We start from the raw sequence: 24,112 nt of genomic DNA, 5'->3' as shown, positions 1-24,112 counted from the left end.
ACCTGAGAGACTGTGGCTTTGTACTCTCTGGGACAGAGCAATGGGCATGGAGCCCCCTCCAGAACCAGTGGGCTTGTTCCCGAATCTAGCTGAGGTGCCCCCCGAGGTGCCTGCCCACTTGCAAACTGATGCCCCTGCAGAGTTCTATCCGGATGAAGTCAGGTTTCAAGTTGGGCCTTAGACTGTGCCCTCTGGCCTTGTGGGCCCTTTGAACATTGGACTAGGCAGTGTCCCTTGTTGTACATATGCACATACCTGTTTTATGGACAAATCAAAAATGTATTTGCTGTTGATAGTAATACATTCACCTTTGTGCAGTCCTGTTGTCCTTGCATTATTCTGCTGTGTATTGGGTGCAAATTGTTTTCTGTGTGCAGCTGGACGTGTGTGTGTGTGTCGGGTGTGTGTCATGCGTGTGTGTGTCACTCTCGTTTTCCTCCCTCCCTCCCTTGTGTGCTAGGCGGCTGTACTCACCATCGTCGTCTTCGATGTCATTGGTGTTCCAGGTGGAGCATAACGTAGCAGATCATCAGGAACACTTGCAGTTCAGGTTTCATGGCGGTGTTCTTCTTCCCTGTGTCTCCCATGGTGAGTCAGTTCTCTTCTGTGCAGTGTTTCTGCCAGGCTTTTGATGGCATTGTTACCGCCCCGGAAAAGATGGTGGTTTGCAGTGTCATAATGTGGTGGGTGGTACTTTGTCTTCCGTCTGGCTGTTGCCGGCTACCGCGTGGTGAGTGTTGTTTCCGCCCTGGCGGTTGGTGTGGTACATTGGCTGTCTAAGGGAGTTATCACCGCCATGGTCATAATTTGGCGGTAGTTACCACCAGCCTGTTGGCGGTTTTACCACCACTTTATCACTCACCGCCAGGGTGATAATGAGGGCTTGAGTTTGGTAGAGGGTCCAGTAGGAAGGACCACAGTTCAGAACACCAATAGGAGTCATGCCTAGAATCCCATATCCCCAATTGGCTAAGTCTCTTTTTTATCACATTTAGTTTAGGAAAATTGGAGGACATCCATCTCTTGATTTTATGCAGACAGTTCTTTAGTCTCATGAGTTGACTTACTCTTGGTTGCATTTGAGCAGAAACTGTTTGACATCATCACAGGAGAGTGCAGTGAAAGTGAACAATAAGGTTAGTAGCTGTTGCAGAGGCTGGGTATACATTTAATACAGAATAGGTGATAACAGGGAGCATTGAAAGACTCCTCAGAGCACCTTCATCTCAGAAAAGAAAAAAGGAATATGTGAAACTGACTAGCTTTGCTCGTCCAAAAATGAAGAGAATGGATACTTCAAGTCAATGGTGCCCAGACAGTAAATATGGATAACATGGTTGAATGCTACTGACCGGTCCAAAGTTAGTGTGTGGTAGGTACTAATTCTGATATCATGATGTGGCCTACCAAGAACCCCACCTAGCCATCAAATAGGAGACTTTGCAACTCAAGGTAATTAGTCAGAACACTTAGCAAGATGTGTTTTCATTCATTTGGAAAGGAGAGGAAGCATTCAGTGAATGCTCTTAAGAGCTGAAGCTTTGGAAGAAGGTTTTGTAACAAGTGACATTATGATGGCTTGTTTGACAAACCTCAGGTACAAGCCCAAAGGGAAAATACATTTTGATAATACAGCATATATTGCTTGAGATGGTTCTCAATAGCCTGAAATGTGGCGACAGGGCAAAGGCCTTCCACTGAGCCATATTTGATAATCTGTAGAGCCTGATGAAACTAATTTCTAAAAAACTTAAGCTGCAGTATCACACAAGGGGCATTGTTAAATCAAATGTTGTTTCATATATAGTTTCATTTGAATTAGCCCCCCTGTCTTGCAGCTTATTATGAGGACCACTTCTTCATCTCTTAAAGAGAGCTTATGGTTTCAAGCTGATTTATTGATTGCTGGGGGTGTTTCAATCATCTGTAAACATAACCCTGGAAATCATAAACCTCCAACAGTCTAAATTATGCTCATGGGTGAACCTCAAACAGGGTAGTCTAAATAAATTGGCCCACACCCTTAGCCCCAGACTAAAAACCTGCTTTAAAGGTTAAATATACTGGGATGTGGCTGAAGTGCGCAAGATGGTGGGTGCAACCTAAAATTCTCCAGCACTCTCTATAAAAATTCCTGTCTATCTGCAACCCTGGATTCCCACTATTAACCCTTAAATGTTATCTACCCTCCCTCACAACAAGTTATCTTCAACAAAGCCCTCCACTGTCGCAGCCTCAACTTCTCTCCACCTCAAGGGAGCTGGGCTGGCAGCCTGGACCAGGACCGTGACAATACACACCTGTGCCACTGCCCCAGAGGAGTGATCGAGAGGATGGCACGGCCAGCAGTGATTTCACCACCTGGCCCGAGTGTAAGAAAGATTTGAGCTGGCCCCAGCTCTGGTGCACCTGCATTACTGTGGTGGAGAACATGATGCTACAGATGTCTTGACGGACCCATGCAGACCTTGTCCAACCACTTCTCACATCCCTCAAGACACCTCACTAAGCGCTAGTTTGAGTGCCTCACCACTGACTCCCCTTCAACACTGGCACTAGACAACCTCGGATGCCCATGCTGTCTAGCCACTGAATTGACCTACCCTATTGCTCATGCTGCCCCATAGGGAGCAAAGGTGTCACGCTAGTGTGATAGTGCTCCCTAAATCCACTGACTGTCCGTATGCCTCTGATACATTCCAGATCCAATCTTCTACTTTCCTGTCTCTTTCTCCATGCACAGAGGGGGATCTCAAGGCAAAGCAAACACAAAGGTGGACACTGTCTCAGCCCCTTGAACTCTGAACATCGTCCCCACTTCCTCCTCCCAATCCAAGATGGACAGATTTACCACCAATGCTTTGGACCTCGCCAAGAAATCAGAAGACGGAGACCACTGCAGGGAGCTACCAGCCTCATCTGGTTTACTGTGCATCCTCCAAGCTATCCAGGCATCTAAAGAGGCCCTTAAGGTGAAGGTTGGATTGCTGCATCAAGATCTTCACTCTGTCACTGGCCGTGTATCTGAAGTCAAAGTACCTGTTTTCACTGTGGAGGATGGCTCTTTGGACCTCAAATCCAACGTGTCCCTTCTAGAAGCGAAGGTCCACACCCTGGAAACCAGAGCGGAGGGTAGAATACCACTCCCAATCCAATAATCTGTGGCTAGTGGGCTTCCCAGAGGGGGTTGAATCCTCCAACCCTACCGGCTTTATAGAGACTTGGTTTCGATCCTTAAAGCTGGCATCATAGAACTCGACTTGTTTTGTGGTTGAAAGGGTGTATCGCGCACTGAAGCCGCATCCTTCCTCCTGGAGCTCCGCTGTGACCAATGGTCATCAAAATCTTGAATTTTAGCTACCGGGATGCAGTCATTAAAGAGGCCAGAAAGTAAATCAGTTCATATACCTCCCAAATTATGATTATCCCAGACTACACTAAGGCCATGTAAGCCCAGTAAAAATCATACAACCCAGTCAAACAATGGCTTAGAGTGAAGTCTGTCCCATACACCCTGCTGTCCTTGCCAGACTATGTGGTGCACAACTCTAAATCCCAATTCTATGATACTCCTGAGGCAGCCTTGGAATGGGCCACCGAACAACATTCACCCAGAAAAAACACTGTACAGCGAGAGGCTCACTGGTCGACCCTGCGACCCAGAAAACAACTGGTGCACGCTCCAGATAGCACTGCTGCCCCAAACAACAACAACAAAGAGATGGATCAATCTCCGGAGACCCCGCTGTCTGAAGACAACGACTCTCACCCCAACCCATCAGACAACCCTCTTCCTGCACCTTCTCAAGCCTCAGTGGGACAGACAATAGAGGTAGCTGGGTTGGAGGTGGATCATGCGTTGAGATCCTTGACAGTCTGAACAAAATACACACATAAATCATGAGGAACACTACACCCCCAGGGTGCCCTTGCAGAGATGTACTCTATCCTTTTGCTTATATCCCTCAATGTTAGGGAGATATACATTCAAAAGCTGCAGTATATGACTTTTTTTTTCTTGGGAGTTAAATGGGCGACAAATGGTTCAGGGTGGAAGTGCTGGGTGGGGTATGGGGAGTCTTGTTCTTTTTGGGACTCAAATTTGGTTTCTGTTTACTATGTTTTTCACCAGCAGTCAGGCATGCCTTTCCATTCCTCTTTACATGTCTAGAAACTCCATCGTTATTGCCCCTACCAGGCACTTTCATTCATCACACCACGACTCTGTGATTAAACTAACTCTTATCTCCTAGAACGTTAATGATCTTTTAGACTGCATCAAGTGCACCAGTGTTCCTAAATCCCTCTAACCTTTCCGCCCGATAGTGGCCCTACTGCAGGAGACCAATTTTCTTAACAAACAAGGAACAAGGCTCCTTTGTAGGTAGTTCCGGATACACTAGAGTCTTCCACTCAGGTTTGTCTAGAGGCTCTAGGGGTGTGGCAGTTCTACTCCATAGATCATTCCCACTTGCAAACATTCAAACATTCCATTACCCTCTTGGTAGATACATAGAGGTGAAAGGCGCACTGGAAGGGGTACCTTACACCATCAGCATCTATGTTCCCCCCAGATGCACCAACGCTCACTGATGTAATAGCGACACTCCCACATTAGGTCCTCTTTATAGGAGGAGACTTCAATGCAGTTGCCAACCTGATGCTGGATGTTCCTGTGCCACCCACTTGTGAACGCTTCACACAATCCAACTGCTCATGACCTTGTGAGACTCTCTTGGCCTCAGTGACATTTGAAGAGCCTGGCATCCCAGTGATACTACATTCTCACATACCTTTGCTTCCCACCACAAAATGTCACATATGGATTACATTCTTCTCCCAGCCACTGACCTCTCAGCTACAACAGGACGAACCAGCTGCCTAGAGGCATCTCCAACCACTCTCCGCAACTCATCCATTGGATTCCTCTACGGCGCATAATAGGAGGCCCATGTGGTGCATTAATGCATGGTTCCTCACTGATGAACAGTTAACCACCCAAGTGGGGGACGAACTCTAGCTTTACTTCAACTCAAAAGATGGGACAGTTGAGACGGTAGGTAACATGGTTTGGAAAGTAACGATTGTATTGGATTCGGGCTCCAATTTCGTAGACTACTTCTACTCCTCCTCTACTTACACCTGCATGCATTAGTTTTCATTAACAGGGTATTGTTGGCCTCTTTTCCTGTCGACCGTGGAACCCGATAGACCTGCCCCCTCCTCTTTGCTCTGGCCATAGAACCTCTGCCAAGACTGATGAAGTGTGATGCACAGATGCAGGGGTGGAGTTGGGGAAGATCTCTGGAGGACAGAAATCCCCTAGATGCTGATGATATCTTGCTTTTCTTAGCAGAGCGTGCCAAGAAGGGCCTAAGAGCTCTAAAGCTTCTTCGGTTATTTGAAGAAGCCTCCGGCCTACGTCTAAATGCAGACAAATCGTTACCGGGACCGTTAAGTGCTGACAATGCTTTGTGCGGATGGCAGAAGAATATCCTCATATGACATCTACACTTTAAATACCTAGGGATTCACATCACCCTTATTCCTGAGCAGGTTCATGTTCCTAACTTAACACCTCTCATACAGAAAACCAAGCATAGCATGGTGTTGTGGCAAAATCTTCTACTTAATTTACTAGGCAGGGTGGCCCTGAACAAGATGATGGTGCTGCCCCACTTTCTATACACTCTTCAGAACTATCCATGCCACATTCCTGAAGCTTGGTTTTGTGAAGTGTCAGCGCTGCTACACTCCTATCTCTGGAAAGGGACGCTCCCCTAGGATTGATCATGCCAAATCTCGATCGGTTTACAAATGAAGTATCGCCACTGTGGATGTCCAGTTCTACTACTAGGCATCCCATATCCTGGTAGTAAATTACTGGCTGACGGTTGTTTGGAACAACCCCACATACTGCCTGGAACTTGATGGCCTCGGCCAAGATGGGGTGCTTGACCACCTCTATGGTCGTCCCCGACCCAGGCGTTTCCAACGATTACCAAACTTATATTTCTGACCTGAAGGAGGGCCCTCCATCTCATGGGTTAGGAGGCTCTCCTGAGGGGTCAAACCCCTTTTTGGCATGGTCATTGACTATTGCAGGTGTCCGCACTAGAAGGCTTTCGTAAATGGGATTTTGGGGGAATTACAACACTAGCCAATTTTGGCATGGCTCGGCCATACGTTCATTCGCAAATCTTCAAGCTCAATTCTTCCTGTCCCACACACAGTTCCACAAATATCTTCAAGTGTGACATGCCTTGAGTTGCTACTTGTCGCATCTCCAAAATATATCAGAATTGATCCCCTCAAAGCGAAACTGTTGATGGGAGGGCTGGGATGGTGCAGGATCTTCGAACTGTATTGAACTTTGATTAACAACGGTCTTGAAACGCTGAAACACCTTTAACTGGACTTGGGAGTACTGGATTGGGGAACTTGAATAGGTGGACTGGCATGACGCTTGTATTTATGGCCCTACATAAATTGGTGACCACGAAGTGTTTACGCTTAATGTAACTACACTATCTCCACCACACATACATGTTCCCTCTGTGCCTCCACATGGCTACTGGTAGTTGTAATCTGTTATAAGCATTTTCTATGCTGTTTTCATGGTGCAGAAGATGAACTCTCTCTGTCTCACAGTTATCTAACAATTTAGGGGGTCATTCCAACCTTGGCGGGCGGCTACCATGCGGCCAAAATTCCGCGGCCCCCATTCTGACATTCCCGCTGGGCCGGCGGGCGCTAACCAAGTTAGCGCCCGCCGTCCCAGTGGGAATGAGGGTCGCAACACAGGAGCCGGCTCCGAATGGAGCCGGCGGTGTTGCGGCCGTGCGACGGGTGCAGTTGCACCTGTCACGCTTTTCACTGTCTGCTAGGCAGACAGTGAAAAGCTGGCCGGGGCCCTGTTAGGGGGCCCCTGCACTGCCCATGCCAGTGGCATGGGTAGTGCAGGGGCCCCAGGACACCCCTTACCGCCAGCCTCTTCCTGGCGGTGAAAACCGCCAGAAACAGGCTGGCGGTAGGGGGTCAGAATCCCCAGGGCAGCGCTGCCCTGGCGGATTCTCCCAGCCGGGGCAAAAACGGCGGAAAACCGCCGGCCCCGGCGGGCGGACCGCGGCTTTACCACCGCGGTCAGAATGGCATTTGAAGCACCGCCAGCCTGTTGGCGGTGCTTCTGTCATTCGTGACCCTGGCGGTCCAAGACCGCCAGGGTCAGAATGACCCCCTTAGTGTCCTGTTAGCCAATGCATATGTAGACTTATCCAGTGGTATATTCCACCGTGGTTACCCTTTGTTTCTCCCCTCTTGCTTATTGTGAACTGGAATGCTCTGAAGGCTGCCTTGAAATGTTCAGAGTGAGAAGCTGAGAGAAAGCTAGGTGGTGAGGGTGGGAACGAGATGGCTTCTGAGGATTTCCTATTTGTGAATAAAGATGTGACCTATACAGGACGTTTTCTCATATTTCTTTACAACACTAGTCTTATTCCTGACTCTAACTGTGGGAGGTGCAGGACCCTACAAGCAAACGTCTTTCACCTAGTATGGCAATGCCCCCTATAGCTAGACACTGGTTTGCAAATGAGTGAACACTTTCGGCTTTCCTGGACATCCCGGTGCAACTGAGTTCCCATGTTGGCTCTGTTGGGGGATATAGGAGATATGGGTAGTCTTTGGGGAGAGAGAGCCCTAGTGGGCACTGCAACTTCGGTGGCCAAGAGAGATGCTGCCAGGGTATGGAGAGCTCCTGAGCCACCACAGATGTCTCAATGGCGTGCTGGGATGGACTGGTGCACCAAGCAAGAAGAACTTATCTACAAAGCCCAAGGGTGCCCTAAGAAATTTGTGAAAATTTGGGGCTAATAGTAGAAATATTATGGAATAGATGTTTGACTGTAAAATGCCTATTGTATGGATGTGTGAGTATGGGAGGAGCTCATATTAGGGAGGGAGATACCAAAGACATATTTTGTGAGTAGTTCAAACCTGTTTCTAATAATTTCTCGACTCCACTTTGCAATGCCTGCTATGTACCTGGTTAAGGAAAAACAATAAAAGTTGTTAATCAAAAAAATATATACAGGGACTTACATGAACCAGGAAATCATTTTTACACAGTTGTATCATCTTCTGCAGATTATGTCTTAGCTTTTCACTGAATTTCCAAACCGTGCTAATTGATCTCATCCCATGTGAGGACATTTTCGGCATCTGTATTGCACATGATTAATTTTTCAATATAATGGCAAACTGACCAGATAGGCAGAAAACTCCATCAGTGGTGGGCAAACAATTTTCAGAATGGGGTGCTGCCATCAATGTTACATCACTGGAGACGTACGGATTGTGAAAAATCCAAGTGTCACCCAAAAAACAAGTGCAGCAAATGAGCCATGCGCCTTCAGCAGGAGAGTGGTAAAGCTGGTGGTGCATCTTGGAGCACATCGTCGTAAATGTATTACTAAAGAATTAAGTAACAGCACATTATCAGTTACAAACAGGACTCTTCTATTGTTATGGCTACTAAATATGCACAGGCAAACAACACCAAAACGACAAAAATCAAACATACACAAGAAAATATATGAATTTTTAAAGTAAAAAGAGTCTGAATCCATAGAAATCAATGGATTAGTTGTTTAGCACAAAGCACCTGGTATCCATAAAAAAAAAAGCTGCACGGGTGAGCGTGCATTGAAAAAGCAAGCTATGCGTCGATTCCTTACTCGCGAGTGAGGCTGTGCATCGATTCTTTCTCCAGCGGGTAAGTGATGCGTCAGTTTCTGGACCAACAGCCTCTGGTCCGTGCAGGGATTTGTAAGATTTTGATGCCAAGGGATGATACATGGAAAATTCAGATGCACAGGTACGATAAATCTGTGCTGAGCTGGTGAAGCGTCAATTTCACCGGTGCTGCGTCAATTTTTCAGCCGTGGTGCAGGCGCTGCATCGATTTTTCTACTGCTCGGCTCTGGTGCATGGATTGTCACCTTGGATTCACCAGCTTCTCCTTTCAAGGCCCAGGGACTAGATGTTACACCACTTGGGAGGGTGGGGTCTCAGCAATAGAGCCCAGCTGCTGGCAGAAAAGGTATTTGATAGCCCTGAGACTTCAGATCAGCGAGCAAGCTCAGTCCAATCCCTTGGAGAATCTTCACAAGCTGGATATACAGCAAAGTCCAGTCTTTGTCCTCTTTAAGGCAGAAGCAAGAACTGCAGGCCAGCCCAGCAAAGCACACACAGCAAAGGGGCAGTACTCCCCCTATAGCTCTTCACCTTGGTAGAGGTTCCTCTTGATCTAGAAGTATTCTAAAAATCTGTTTTTTTTGGTCCACTACTCATACTCATTTCTGCCTTTGAAGTAGGTAAACTTCAAAGGAAAGTCTTTATTGTTCACAAGATCCTACCTTGCCCAGGCCTGACCCCAGCAACACAAGAGAGGGTTGGAGTCAGAATTGTATGAGGACAGGCACAGCCCTTTCAGGTGCAGGTGTCTGCTCCTCCCTCCCCAATTAAGCCCAGGAGACTCACCGGGATATGCAGGACACACCCCAGCTCTCTTTGTGTCACTGTCTAGAGGGAATTCATGAAACCGCCCAATTGTCAGTCTGACCCAGACGTGGTTTCCACAGGCAGGCAGAGGCACAGAATGGTTAAGCAAGAAAATGCCCTCTTTCTAAAGGTGGCATTTTGAAACAGACAATCTAAAAACCAACTTCACCACAAGATGTATTTTTAAATTGTGAGCTCAGAGACCCCAAGCTCCACATCTCCATCTGCTCCCAATGGGAAACTGCACTTAAAAGATATTTAAACCTTTGGGAGACATAGGCCTTGAAACAGTGAAAACCGAATTTGGCAGTATTTCATTACCAGGACATGTAAAACACAACAGTGCATGTCCTACCTTTTAAATACACTGCACTCTGCCAATGGGGTTGCCTTGGGCCTACCATAGGGGTGCCTTTCATGTAGTAAAAGGCAAGGTTTGGGCCTGGCAAGTGAGTACACAGGTCGAATTAGCAGTGCAAACCTGCACACAGACACTGCAGTGGCAGGTCTGAGGCATGTTTTCAGGGCTACTCATATGGGTGGCACAAATCAATGTTGCAGGCCCACTAGTAGCATTTGATTTACAGGCCTTGGGCACCTCTAGTGCACTTTACTAGGGACTTAGTAATAAATCAAATAGGTTAATCAGGAATAATCAATCAGAATCACAGTATTTACAGGGAACACTTGCACATTAGCACTGGTCAACAGTGGTAAAAAGCCCAAAGCACCAAAAACCACCAAAAAAATAAGTCCAGAACACAGTCAGAAATACAGGAATCAAAGCCAAAGAGACTGGGGAAACGACACCAAGGATGCTAGTTCAAACACGGAAGTACACATATAACCACTAAATATGATATACAATGTTGGCATTGTAGGATTGATGTTGGTTCATCTGACTTACGGTTCAAATACAAATATACTGGTAATCCCGCTCACTATTACATGTGGAGGTAGTGGAATATCTTGCTGTTCTATGTACGGAAATATCATGCACTGTTGCTGTATCTTTATGCATAGTAATGTAACACAGGTCTTTACAATTATTGTTTTTTTTCTCGTCTGTCAAATCACACTTTACTTATTTCAGTGTTGTGTATTGAGAAAAACAGATTCTACCTTACTTTCTAAGACTTTAAAGCTTGATGCAGGAAACTCAGTTGTTGAACTATGGAAGATAGGAGATGGAGTCTTGATGTGAGTTGAAGCAGACACCAAACAAAGCCAAAACAGTGCAATCCTATGTAGTTTCCCTATGCCAGATTTATCTGAGGAATACCACAAGTTAGAAACTCTCAAATAAGTTTAGGTAAATTGAGTGAACTGTAATCATGGAACTGATGCCAAATTGAAGACTGTATGTAAGGGTCAGCGGTTGCTAAAAAAACAGAATATACCCAGAAGTCATTGGAGCTTAAAAAACAATAAAGTGAAAGTGTGTGGTAGACATAGGCACCACCTGGGCCCAACAAGCACCAAGCTCATTCAGATACAATACTTGGATAACCCTGAATAAAATTGAAAGGAAAATTTGAAAATAGAATGAACAGCGGCCTTCTTTCCATGGGAGCATTCTCCCATGGTGTAGGGTGTCATTAAAAAGTTTAAATATGCCTTATTGCCATGCTTTTCATGGTGGTGGTGGGCAGTGAACATTGGGCATGTATCCTCCGAATCTAAATATGACAGGTGGGCACATGGCCAAACATCCAACGACCTTTACTGTGTTGGGATATCGGAGATGTGTGTAGACAGAAGAGACAGAGAATTCTTCACCGTCTATAAAGTGAAGGTCCACTATGTACTGAGTGAGGCGGGTAGGCCTTCAAGTTGGCGTAAAGGGTACTCTGTCGCTGTTGCAACGGAGTACCCTTTCTGCCAACAAAATCATCAGTCTTTAAATGCCCAATCACAACTGGTCTGCTGGTACTCTTTCAACCAGACTCGGCTTGCTCTGTCTCCAAGTCTTCCCTCCACCACTTAAGTAGAGAAGTACAAACAGGCAAGCAGGCTGCTCTGGACAACTTGACACAATGTGAATCCTGTTGTCCATGCAGAACCATTTATCTCTAAAGTCCTTTAGGAGGCTGATGGGAACTCTGCCAGACAATGGTCTTACCCAGAGAAAACTTGGAGCCCCCAGTATGATTGTTGACCATTCCTAATCAAATTCAAGTCCTTGTTGTTTCCCTCCTCACATTTGACAAAAGTGTGATTCTGTTTCTGTTTCAGAAAGGGTATTTTAATTTTAAATCTATCCAAGAGTTCTATGAGCTACAGGAAACGTAGAAAGCAGCCCTATACGTTGCCAAAATGTTTATCCACCTCTTCCAATACCATACTTTTGGGTTCTTGGTTGGCAGAGGTATGCACCCTGTCTAAGCAGGAACCAAAATCTTAATCAGAGTAAGTTAGTTAAACACCATAAATTAACCTGTGCTCACCCTCTGGTAGCTTGGCACAGAGAAGGCAGACTTAACTTAGGAGGCAAAGTGTAAAGTATTTGTGCAACATATAAAACAGTGAAGCAGTTGAAACACCACACAACAATATTTCACACCATGTTAGAAATATCGAGCTACACGTAATGAACAACACAGGACCAAAACAACTAAAATCCAATAAGTAGAATTTGAGATATGAATTTTTAAAGTATATCTGCAAAATACAGTAGTTAGTCCCTCTTGGCGTTTTAGGCTTCTATCTGATCGTGCTAGACCTGGTTAAATGTGAAAAGTCAAGCCATCCGTGATGGAGTGCAAGATGGATACAGGGAACAACTTTGCCCCACTGAAGTCAGTACCTTGATTCGTGGTTGTGTTGGCGTTGAGGAGCAGCGATGTTGATGTGTCGACGTTGATCCTGGCGGTGTGTGCAATGCATCCGTGCCAGGCCGCGCAATCAGAGATGAGATATTTCCATGGTGGCGATGTGTCGTCATTGAAGAGGATGCATCTGTTCCGACCAGCTCAACAATGGCAATGCATGGGTTTTTGGGGAAAACAGTTGAAGAACCCACTTCCAAGCACCCTGTTCTGGATTGGCACCCCCTGGCAGGGTAGGACTCACAGTTGGCAGAGTCCAGAGGCTGGAGCAGGGCTGAGTGAAGTATTTGATGTCACTGAGACTTCAGAACAGGAGGCAAGCCAGCAAGCCTGTGAGGTCACTTTGGTTTTGGGAATGTAGTGATGCAGATCCAGTCCTTCTCACTCCCAGGCACAGAGAGCAGCAGGCAGTAGGGCAGGCACAGCAGAGCAGGAGTCCAGCAGAATGATAGTCCCTTCATCAGCACAGCAATCCTTCTTCCTAGCAAAATTTCCTTGGGTCCGGAAGTGTACTGATTTGGTGGGGGTCAGTCCAGTTCTTATCTCCAGGGGTGCCTTTGTAGGGGGAATAACTGGGGATAAGAACTGGATTTCTTAGACAGAGAGAGAGGTCTTTGAAGTGCACAAGGTCCTTGCCCTGGCTCCAGACAGACTACAGGGGGTTGTGGAGCCCTTTGACCTGTTTAGGTTGAAACGCGTTGGGTGGTGGTAGCACTTTTTATGAAATTACAATAATGACAATAAAAGGCTGAAATAATAACTTCCTGGAGTGCGATGGATAACTTTGTTGAAGAACTATATATATATATAAATATATATATATATATATATATATATATATCCAAAGCAGCTGGTCTTAAAAGCAGAGCAGAGTCCGGAGGCTCTGGCATTTAAATTGTTGAAAAGCAGTGTTAAAGGACATGGTGAAATAATTATGATGCTGTGATAGTGGGAGTAATGAACATATTTAACTTGTTGAAAAGCCTCAATTTGACTGAAGTTTATGTGGCACTGTGAGTGAGAACAATATTTGCAATATTTCAACAAGGAACTGTTTGAAATTATTTAATACACAATGACTCCCATTCAGTCCCAATAATCTCACTACAAGTACCATCATGCCTCAGTGAATATAAAGGCAGGTGAATTGGGACCACGTTTGCATATTAATCAGAACCACCTGATGAAGACGAAAGTTGAAACGCGTTGTAGAACTGTAATATGGTTGGGAAGAAATCTGCCATAACTTGCCTGTTTCAATAAATAAGGAGTGCCATATTTTACCTCCTGGAGTGCAGTGCATTTTGTGATATTATATATTATATATTATATATATATATATAGCAGGAATAACATAAGTCTTGGTACTGAATGTGTCAAGTTCCGATTTAGGTACACATTGCCAAATTCCATTACTGCCAGAGACATTTGAACGCATGGGCACTGTGGACTCTGGCACAGGGCCCCCATCTTTAAAGGAGCCCCCCTCATTAAACTTTCAGGGCAGCTTCCACTCTGTCTAAAGTTACAAAATAATCAGTTTGTTTACCTAATTTCTATTTTTGAGCCAGCCCAGGCTGTCTGGCAAGTCCAGCTCCTGCCTGAGAGAAAGAGACACAAAGAAAAAAAACTATTTTATTGTGGTTTAATTTTGCAAGTGTGCTAACCTTTGAAAATGAATAGGCACACCTTGCTGCACTGACCTTCATCATTATTCAGCATATAGACACTGAGGGGCAGATTTACAAACCTTTCAAGTAACACAAAATAGCAAGACAACTTGCTGAGCTGAGTGAAAGGGAGAGGCAGGACTGTGCCATATTTGCTCATATATGGTGCATTCCTGCTGTCTCTCTGTACTGGCACACTGAGTACTGCCCAGCCCCAGCACAGGCGCCTTGCGCCATGGAGGAAAGTGCCTGTGTTATGAGCAGGATTGTTTTGTGCAGGAAAGGACACCTTCCTGCACAAAAACATTGGTCAGAGGCTTTTTTGTTGTCCTATATGTGCTGCAGAATGTAGCACACTCAGAAAGTGGCAAAAACAAGGAGAAATAGAAATGTTTCTCCTTGTTGCGCCTCTATTGGGAAATCGTACAATTTTGTCCAGTCCCAGGTTTCCTACTCCCAGGAAATCTGGGAATGTGCCAAAATGTACAGGTGAATGTGTGGGAACTCTTTGCCCATGTAACGCCTTCCCTGCACAGAGTAACACAAGGCAGTAACATTTGCCGTCTTTCATTTCTCTGTATTCACCAAACCATGCAGGGCCATGCAAAGTGGCTTCGCTTAGGTTGGTGAATCTGAATCAAGCCCTTGCATTGCCTTGCCTTGCGTCATCTTGTGTGATGCAAGGCAATGCAAGGGCTAAATAAATCTAGCTCTTATTGTGCAGTCAAGATTGGCTTGGTGAGGTTCCTCTGTGACTGCATTGTCCTTTTAGGGCTGTAGCCAGGTGGGGCAACCACAGCTTCCTACTTCCTGACTGAATACCTGTCACTCACAGCACAGGCAGTGCAGTAAACAAAATCACCCACCAGCACTGTGTAACCAAATTACTCTGACAGAATACCTACAGTGTAACAACATAGATTGTGGGTAGAAGAGCCATTAGTCTTTGTGCTTATGTGCTGCATTATACGCTCTCTCCAGGACTGCACCATCCACATGGAGCCGTTACTGAGTCGGTGTGATCAGGGCCTAGTGCTACCTCACACTGTCCCTGTTCCTCACATAGCAGGAACTGGAGTGCATTAATCAAAAAAACACCCACCATATGCACAGGCCAAAGTGGAAACAGCAGTCCACAGCACCACATGCAATAGGCTGGTTCAGACTGATAATCTTTCTCTGTCTCTGGTGCTGACCAGCCAAAGAGAAATTGTTTGCTCTAATGTTGGGCCCACATGTAGGCTGGTCAAAGAAGAGAGTTGTGGCCCCCACATTATGTTTGGTCCAGAGCCCTTAAAATCCTTAAGATGACCCTCATTACGGCTCTGATTTGGCATTAAGCCAACAGGGACACTATTGAGGCATATTTCAGAAGGGTATTCACAAGTTCCTTCACATACCCAATCAGAACTAACTGTGGAGACTGAGCCGAACCAATGTTTCAGACATTTTAAAAGATATCTAAACTCAATAGCAACAAAGGGCACATTCATATCAGTGGAATGGGATCTGCATGTAGGTGTCCACAGTCAATGTACCTCATATTTACATCATACCCAAAGGATTACATATATCTGGGGTTTAGCACAATCTATGCAAGAATGAAAAATTTAGAGGTTTATGCTTGTCTTTATTTATTATGCCCTTATTTTGTGCAATACCACCACATCTCAAATGATCTCTCCCAGCCACGTCTAGAAGCCAGACCCTGGAGTTCTTTTTTTCAGAATTCCCTCATTGAAGTGAAAGATTAGCTGACATGGGCAAGGGCTAGTAATTAGTTGCATGAGCACTTTAAAATATGACGGCCAATTGTATTTGCCCTGAAGCCTAAAATATAGAAAATCATCTGGGGGCGGGCGAATAAGGGGGTTGTGGAGTCACCATATGTTTTGAATTGTGTGAGTGATATAAATGCGTGCTCAGTAGAGATCTTTCATATGGGTAAGCCACAAGGTGGGGCATAGGCATTTAGCCCTGAACTGCAATATAGGAGGAAGACTGTGGTGCTCCGTCAGCTTTAGCTTGGACAAATAAAATATTCACACACCAACCACACTGGACAACCTATACCGGGCCCTTTTCACACATGCCACCAAATCCATGCCTGTTGAAAGCCTTGGGATATCTTCTGCCGATACCACAGGCAAGGGGCATGGAACCTTCATCTTCCTTTTAATTTCAAAGTGCAATGAAGCTACAGTGCACAAAATCAGAAATAAGCAAACTGTGCTAAGGCTTGTACTAGAAAAACTCACAGCTTTTAGGTAATATCAGCGCTTCCCATCATAACTACTTTCGCACCCACACTAGCCCAGTCTACAGTGTGTGGGTCAACAGCTTGCCAAAAAAAATCCTTGGACAAAGGTAAAGGTACGTTAAAAAAGAGAGAAAGTAATTTTGGGAAAAACATCTCAAAGAGTGCAGTCCTGTCTGCCATTGATAATGGAGTGAAGTGTTCTAGGACACATGCCAAAGTCTCAATCACAAAATGATAATACACTACTGTGAGAGCTGGCCATTCACCCTCACCTGAGTCTTAGAATCAGAAAGTAGCAACATATTCCATCCAACAATGCCCCTAGCAGATCAGAATTTCAAAACACAGCAACTGCACTGAGATGTGGTTGTAGCTGGTGCAGCAGGGCAAACAGAGTGCATAGGTTATGAGCTCTCGATTGATCCAACAGAAAACTGGCCTGAGAAGATCAATCCAGACATGAACCAAAGAAGTATAGCCACAATTACATTCACAAGTATTTTATCTGTATTAATGGCATCTGCATATACAAGGTGTATTTTGTGGTTCACTTACAGTGTTTAAGGACAGTGTTAATGACAGCCTTAAAGTAAAGACAATGGCATGGTGCCTATTTTCCACATCTCATTGACGATTGCCAGTAGGTGTTGATGCTAATCACTCTCCATATTTTATATAAAATACTATTGAAAGCACATCACTGCCCAGGACCATCCAGTGGGATATGGATCTGATTGGCACCACAACCAATGGTCCAGGAGTGTATGGAGACTCACTCACTCAGGCTGGGTCCAGGTGTCAGTCCAGGATGGTGGGGGCTGTTATGTTTCTGTGGCTTGGAACAGGAGGCCAGCAAACTAGCACTTGAAGCCAGATCTGGATGTCCTGGGTACAGGTGAAGAGGCAGGGCCCAACAGCAGGGTGGGCCTCCAAGGGTTCAAGGCAGGCTCCAGACAGCAATGTAGTCCTTCCAGGTACAACAGCAGTCTGGCAGAGTGCACAGCAGGTCACAGAAGCAGGCAGTCTTCTGGGAGTCCTTCCACAAGTCCAGTAGTAGACTGAAGAGTGGGTCTGAGAGCACTGCTTTTATACCCTGGTGCCCTGCTCCAAAGAAGTGAGAGACGTTTCTGGGAACATTTTTAGGAAGTTCTGGGATTTCAATACTTCCCCTGCCCTGGCTCCAAGATGGCTGAACTGACAATACAGGGTTGTTTTATATATATATATCAATCAAACAGGAGGGGAGGTTTACCCTATTGTCCCCACTATTCCGGGGCAAATAAATGTAACATACACAGAAAAGCATTATGTAGTAGGGAACCAAATTGTTGTCTGTGGAGCACCCTGCCCGATGGGCTACCTTGGGCCAACCTTAGGGGTGACATATGTAAAAAGGGGGAGGTTAAGTGTTGGCATGTAGTTTTAAATGTCAAGTTGACATGGAACTGTGGCACTGCATTCAGGTCGCAATGGCAGGCCTGGGACAAGTTTTAGAGTGCTACCTAGGAGGGTGGCACAATGAGTGCTGCAAGTCTGCTGGTAGCATTACATTTTCAGCTCCTGGGTATATGGTATACCACTCTACAAGGGACCCACAAGTAAACTAAATATGCCAATTTGGTGTAAACCAATTAGGCCATATTTTACAGAGACAGCACAAGCAATTTAACACTGGTTTGCAGTGGTAAAATATGCAGTCCTAAAGCCAACATGAGCAAAAAACGAAATAAATAGCAGGAAGAAGGCAAAAGGTTTGGTGGTGACCCTGTAGTGAGGTCCATTTCCAACATTCTACTATACCCTGCCATACGTCCAACTTAAACACCTTATCTAACCATGCCATGGACACAACTTCCCCAGTCGCAGCCTATCCTAAGCAGGGCCATTGTTAAAGTCACTGGGGAGTAATCAGAGAGTGTGTGAGTCACTATATATTCCCTCTGCAGTTCACATCTCTAGCAAGCTGCCAATAGTCCATGAGTGACACTTTGCCATAGATCGACAAATAAAATGTAACCTCTTTGTATTCAGGGTGACTATGCCACCATATGTTCAGCACAGCATTTTTTGACATTTAATGGAATTTAGGGCATGAGTAGGTCCGAGGGTGTGTCCTAACATCTAGGTAGACGCATCTCTGGTGATATCTTGATATTATCCTCTTGAGATTTAACTCACCTCCCCAGAATATGGTGTGAGGGTCAAACTAAAATCATTTTGTCAAAAAAATTCTGGATAATTTATATGGGAAACATATGTGTTAACTAGTGTGTGAAATATTTTCCACCTAGAAATCTCTGTAGTATCAAATAATATTCCTGAAAGTTTTAGTGCACGTTGAGTCATCTAAATATCAACTCCATATGTATTGCAATCATTCAAACCTAAAATTACAACTCCCCTTGAATGAGTATTGTAAGAGGGGAAAAAGGCAATGCTGTCTAAAACTTTTGCTAAGCGCAGGTTCCAAGCGAGGATGTAAGTATATTTGTTGGCTATAAGCTATATTCGTTCTCTACTTATGTAAATAGGGCAGGATAGTCCTGATTATCTGAAAATTATAATGACCTTCAATTTACCATGACAAAGTGGACCGTTCGTGAGTCCTTTGAGCGATTTTGATAACTTCCCTAGGTGGATATCGAGATTCTTGCTGCATAAGTGGCCGAACACCGATTCTGCTTGCATATTCATGCTTACAAATTCTGTTGCTGCGTTTCACCCGTGTCATATATGCCTAGCACTCCCACCCCTCACATTGAAACCCCAACTTTTCAGTGATACCCCTTCTCTCAATTTACCCAACATATGTAACATCTGGAGTACCTCAAGCCCTGTCATAGGCAATCTAATGAAAGAAACATTGTGAGATACTTGCTACGGACATCCAAAACCACCCACCTGTGTCCACTCCCTTTTCCTGGGCCACGACCCACCACCGCAGACCATCCAGCCTGAATTCTGTCTATACTAAATATTAGCTTTGTTAGGAGTTGTGTTCAGAAACTGTGTTCGAACTAGCATTTCAATCAAACGTTCAGTATTCCAGCCACCGGGCTCCCAGTGTCCAAATATACCAATCAATGTTCCCAAGGAGGCTCTTCTAACATGTTTCAATGTAACAAAAAGTTTGATCATACATGCCTACCATCTGACGACAGCTGAATTCGCTTCCTCGGTCTCTACTCTTATTTCACTGCCAATCTGCACCTCCCTACAAGCCTAGACAATAGTTTTACACTAATCTGGCCCATACAATGTATCTTAAAAGCATGGAATAGTGAGAGAAAAAGAATACATGAGGAATAAATACATCTTTCTGTACTAGATCGATGCCCTACCTGTTTAACTCTTCAGGTTGGTATCCAAAATCTCAGTATCTGGAGTCTGGTTCAGCCAATGGTATCTCTCTTGGCACTCACTTTCCTGCACTGATGCTTTGGTGACAGCTCGAAGCATCTCTGGCTCATGCAGCTGTCTCTCACATTATTTTTCAGGACTCCATACACATCGTAACTCTTGTACACGCCCAGCAGCACCGCTACGCCTCCCATTAGTAGGTCAGGCAGGTCGAAACTAAACACCATATCCAGTTCGGCGAGCACATAACTGATATTGTGCCTGATGCATACCATGGAAATATGCTTGCCAGGTTCTACAATTAGTGTTGAAATGGGTGTTTAGCCGTTCAATGGCACTCTCAAATTCAGCAGGGCTGAGGCACAAGGAGGCAGAGGCTTGCCAATTTAGGGATTTACAGAGGAATCAGTACAAATGTTTGTAAGGTTGATAAAGGCACATTAAAGTAGTTGCTGCAGTGTGTGAGGATTTCAGAGGATCACTTTACAATGGCATAAAAAGTAGGTCATGGTGCATTAACTAGTGATAATATGTGACAGTTATTAGAGAGAATGGAGTCATTATCTAACGGCCAAGAGAGAAGCTGGTGCTGGCATCTCTTGCCAAAATTTATTTAGAGAAGGACACAAGGGTGAGCTTAAGAGGAAGTGCAAAGAGAAAGGAGTGTGCATTGTCAGGGGTACTTAAAACACAATCGTTTTCAAACTAACCAAGTTTTAAGACAAGAAAAAGTGTGCATGTTTTTGTTAGTGTGGGCATGTAAAAATCCAAGGTGAAATCTGACAGACACTTCACCATACCCAACTGAAAGCATGTGTACCCATCTATTTTCTATAGAATACATTTTAGGGGGTGTAACACCCCAAACACGCCCCGCTAAACTACGTCCCTGCTATCCGCATATAGGTTTCACTTAGTAAGTGTGATCAATTCTGCCCTATTCAAGGCCCTGAGAGCTTAAATATCTCCTGCAAATAAATCAAATACAGGTAATACAGTTAACATTCGATGCCAATGGGATCCTTCAAAGTACATTATCTCTCAATCTCGTAGATTGATTTGAGTGTGTTCTCAGTCCATAGTGATTTCCAGTCCCTCTCTGAGTGCTCATTTGTTGTGCTCATTTCTCTTCCTCCAGGTTCAATCATTATTACAGACCTGCCAACTTCACCAAAAACCTCACATTGTAAGGAAGGGGCAGGGTCTTGGAGGAGGGGTGTGGCCTCGTGCGGAGAAGCACCTAAAAGGTACTCTTGCCCCTACCTTGGCCCCAAATTCCCTCTTCTAAAAAAATAAACAAAAGCTTGCTGGGGCTGCTGCTCATGTCCTGGACTATTTTACCACCTTTTTAAAGTAAAAAGAGTCTGAATCCATAGAAATCAATGGATTAGTTGTTTAGGACAAAGCACCTGGTATCCATCAAAAAAAAAGCTGCACGGGTGAGCGTGCATTGAAAAAGCAAGCTATGCGTCGATTCCTTACTCGCGAGTGAGGCTGTGCATCGATTCTTTCTCCAGCGGGTAAGTGATGCGTCAGTTTCTGGACCAACAGCCTCTGGTCCGTGCAGGGATTTTGAAGATTTTGATGCCAAGGGATGATACATGGAAAATTCAGATGCACAGGTACGATAAATCTGTGCTGAGCTGGTGAAGCGTTAATTTCACCGGTGCTGCGTCAATTTTTCAGCCGTGGTGCAGGCGCTGCATCGATTTTTCTACTGCTCGGCTCTGGTGCATGGATTGTCACCTTGGATTCACCAGCTTCTCCTTTCAAGGCCCAGGGACTAGATGTTACACCACTTGGGAGGGTGGGGTCTCAGCAAGAGAGCCCAGCTGCTGGCAGAAAAGGTATTTGATAGCCCTGAGACTTCAGATCAGCGAGCAAGCTCAGTCCAATCCCTTGGAGAATCTTCACAAGCTGGATATACAGCAAAGTCCAGTCTTTGTCCTCTTTAAGGCAGAAGCAAGAACTGCAGGCCAGCCCAGCAAAGCACACACAGCAAAGGGGCAGTACTCCCCCTATAGCTCTTCACCTTGGTAGAGGTTCCTCTTGATCTAGAAGTATTCTAAAAATCTGTTTTTTTTGGTCCACTACTCATACTCATTTCTGCCTTTGAAGTAGGTAAACTTCAAAGGAAAGTCTTTATTGTTCACAAGATCCTACCTTGCCCAGGCCTGACCCCAGCAACACAAGAGAGGGTTGGAGTCAGAATTGTATGAGGACAGGCACAGCCCTTTCAGGTGCAGGTGTCTGCTCCTCCCTCCCCAATTAAGCCCAGGAGACTCACCGGGATATGCAGGACACACCTCAGCTCTCTTTGTGTCACTGTCTAGAGGGAATTCATGAAACCGCCCAATTGTCAGTCTGACCCAGACGTGGATTCCACAGGCAGGCAGAGGCACAGAATGGTTAAGCAAGAAAATGCCCTCTTTCTAAAGGTGGCATTTTGAAACAGACAATCTAAAAACCAACTTCACCACAAGATGTATTTTTAAATTGTGAGCTCAGAGACCCCAAGCTCCACATCTCCATCTGCTCCCAATGGGAAACTGCACTTAAAAGATATTTAAACCTTTGGGAGACATAGGCCTTGAAACAGTGAAAACCGAATTTGGCAGTATTTCATTACCAGGACATGTAAAACACAACAGTGCATGTCCTACCTTTTAAATACACTGCACTCTGCCAATGGGGTTGCCTTGGGCCTACCATAGGGGTGCCTTTCATGTAGTAAAAGGCAAGGTTTGGGCCTGGCAAGGGAGTACACAGGTCGAATTAGCAGTGCAAACCTGCACACAGACACTGCAGTGGCAGGTCTGAGGCATGTTTTCAGGGCTACTCATATGGGTGGCACAAATCAATGTTGCAGGCCCACTAGTAGCATTTGATTTACAGGCCTTGGGCACCTCTAGTGCACTTTACTAGGGACTTAGTAATAAATCAAATAGGTTAATCAGGAATAATCAATCAGAATCACAGTATTTACAGGGAACACTTGCACATTAGCACTGGTCAACAGTGGTAAAAAGCCCAAAGCACCAAAAACCACCAAAAAATAAGTCCAGAACACAGTCAGAAATGCAGAAATCAAAGCCAAAGAGACTGGGGAAACAGCACCAAGGATGCTAGTTCAAACACGGAAGTACACATATAACCACTAAATATGATATAAAATGTTGGCATTGTAGGATTGATGTTGGTTCATCTGACTTACGGTTCAAATACAAATATACTGGTAATCCCGCTCACTATTACATGTGGAGGTAGTGGAATATCTTGCTGTTCTATGTACGGAAATATCATGCACTGTTGCTGTATCTTTATGCATAGTAATGTAACACAGGTCTTTACAATTATTGTTTTTTTTCTCGTCTGTCAAATCACACTTTACTTATTTCAGTGTTGTGTATTGAGAAAAACAGATTCTACCTTACTTTCTAAGACTTTAAAGCTTGATGCAGGAAACTCAGTTGTTGAACTATGGAAGATAGGAGATGGAGTCTTGATGTGAGTTGAAGCAGACACCAAACAAAGCCAAAACAGTGCAATCCTATGTAGTTTCCCTATGCCAGATTTATCTGAAAAATACCACAAGTTAGAAACTCTCAAGTAAGTTTAGGTAAATTGAGTGAACTGTAATCATGGAACTGATGCCAAATTGAAGACTGTATGTAAGGGTTAGCGGTTGCTAAAAAAACAGAATATACCCAGAAGTCATTGGAGCTTAAAAAACAATAAAGTGAATGGTGTGTGGTAGACATAGGCACCACCTGGGCCCAACAAGCACCAAGCTCATTCAGATACAATACTTGGATAACCCTGAATAAAATTGAAAGGAAAATTTGAAAATAGAATGAACAGCGGCCTTCTTTCCATGGGAGCATTCTCCCATGGTGTAGGGTGTCATTAAAAAGTTTAAATATGCCTTATTGCCATGCTTTTCATGGTGGTGGTGGGCAGTGAACATTGGGCATGTATCCTCCGAATCTAAATATGACAGGCGGGCACATGGCCAAACATCCAACGACCTTTACTGTGTTGGGATATCGGAGATGTGTGTAGACAGAAGAGACAGAGAATTCTTCACCGTCTATAAAGTGAAGGTCCACTATGTACTGAGTGAGGCGGGTAGGCCTTCAAGTTGGCGGAAAGGGTACTCTGTCGCTGTTGCAACGGAGTACCCTTTCTGCCAACAAAATCATCAGTCTTTAAATGCCCAATCACAACTGGTCTGCTGGTACTCTTTCAAACAGACTCGGCTTGCTCTGTCTCCAAGTCTTCCCTCCACCACTTAAGTAGAGAAGTACAAACAGGCAAGCAGGCTGCTCTGGATAACTTGACACAATGTGAATCCTGTTGTCCATGCAGAACCATTTATCTCTAAAGTCCTTTAGGAGGCTGATGGGAACTCTGCCAGACAATGGTCTTACCCA

At 44.9% G+C, this 24,112-nt stretch overlaps 1 protein-coding gene across 7 annotated transcripts in view; it reads right to left on the bottom strand.

Moving 5' to 3' along the window:
• The window catches only part of LOC138246241 (sulfotransferase 2B1-like), a 610,220-nt gene that overhangs the window by 293,836 nt on the left and 292,272 nt on the right, over positions 1 to 24,112 (bottom strand). For 2 of the 7 annotated variants that reach the window (XM_069200651.1, XM_069200647.1), the window contains exon 1: positions 19,661 to 19,854. The exons of 2 other annotated variants lie outside the window; for them this stretch is intronic. The gene's annotated coding sequence lies outside the window, so the exon portion shown is untranslated. Of the gene's footprint in view, positions 1 to 19,660; positions 19,856 to 24,112 lie in introns of those variants that run through there. 3 more of the 7 variants (XM_069200652.1, XM_069200646.1, XM_069200653.1) reach the window with 3 other exon arrangements.

The sequence above is a fragment of the Pleurodeles waltl genome, chromosome 7 (genome assembly GCF_031143425.1).
Source record: "Pleurodeles waltl isolate 20211129_DDA chromosome 7, aPleWal1.hap1.20221129, whole genome shotgun sequence".
NCBI classification, from domain to species: Eukaryota; Metazoa; Chordata; class Amphibia; order Caudata; family Salamandridae; genus Pleurodeles; species Pleurodeles waltl.
The sequence above is the reverse complement of the archived record's forward strand: the minus strand, read 5'-3'. Positions and strand labels throughout refer to the sequence as shown.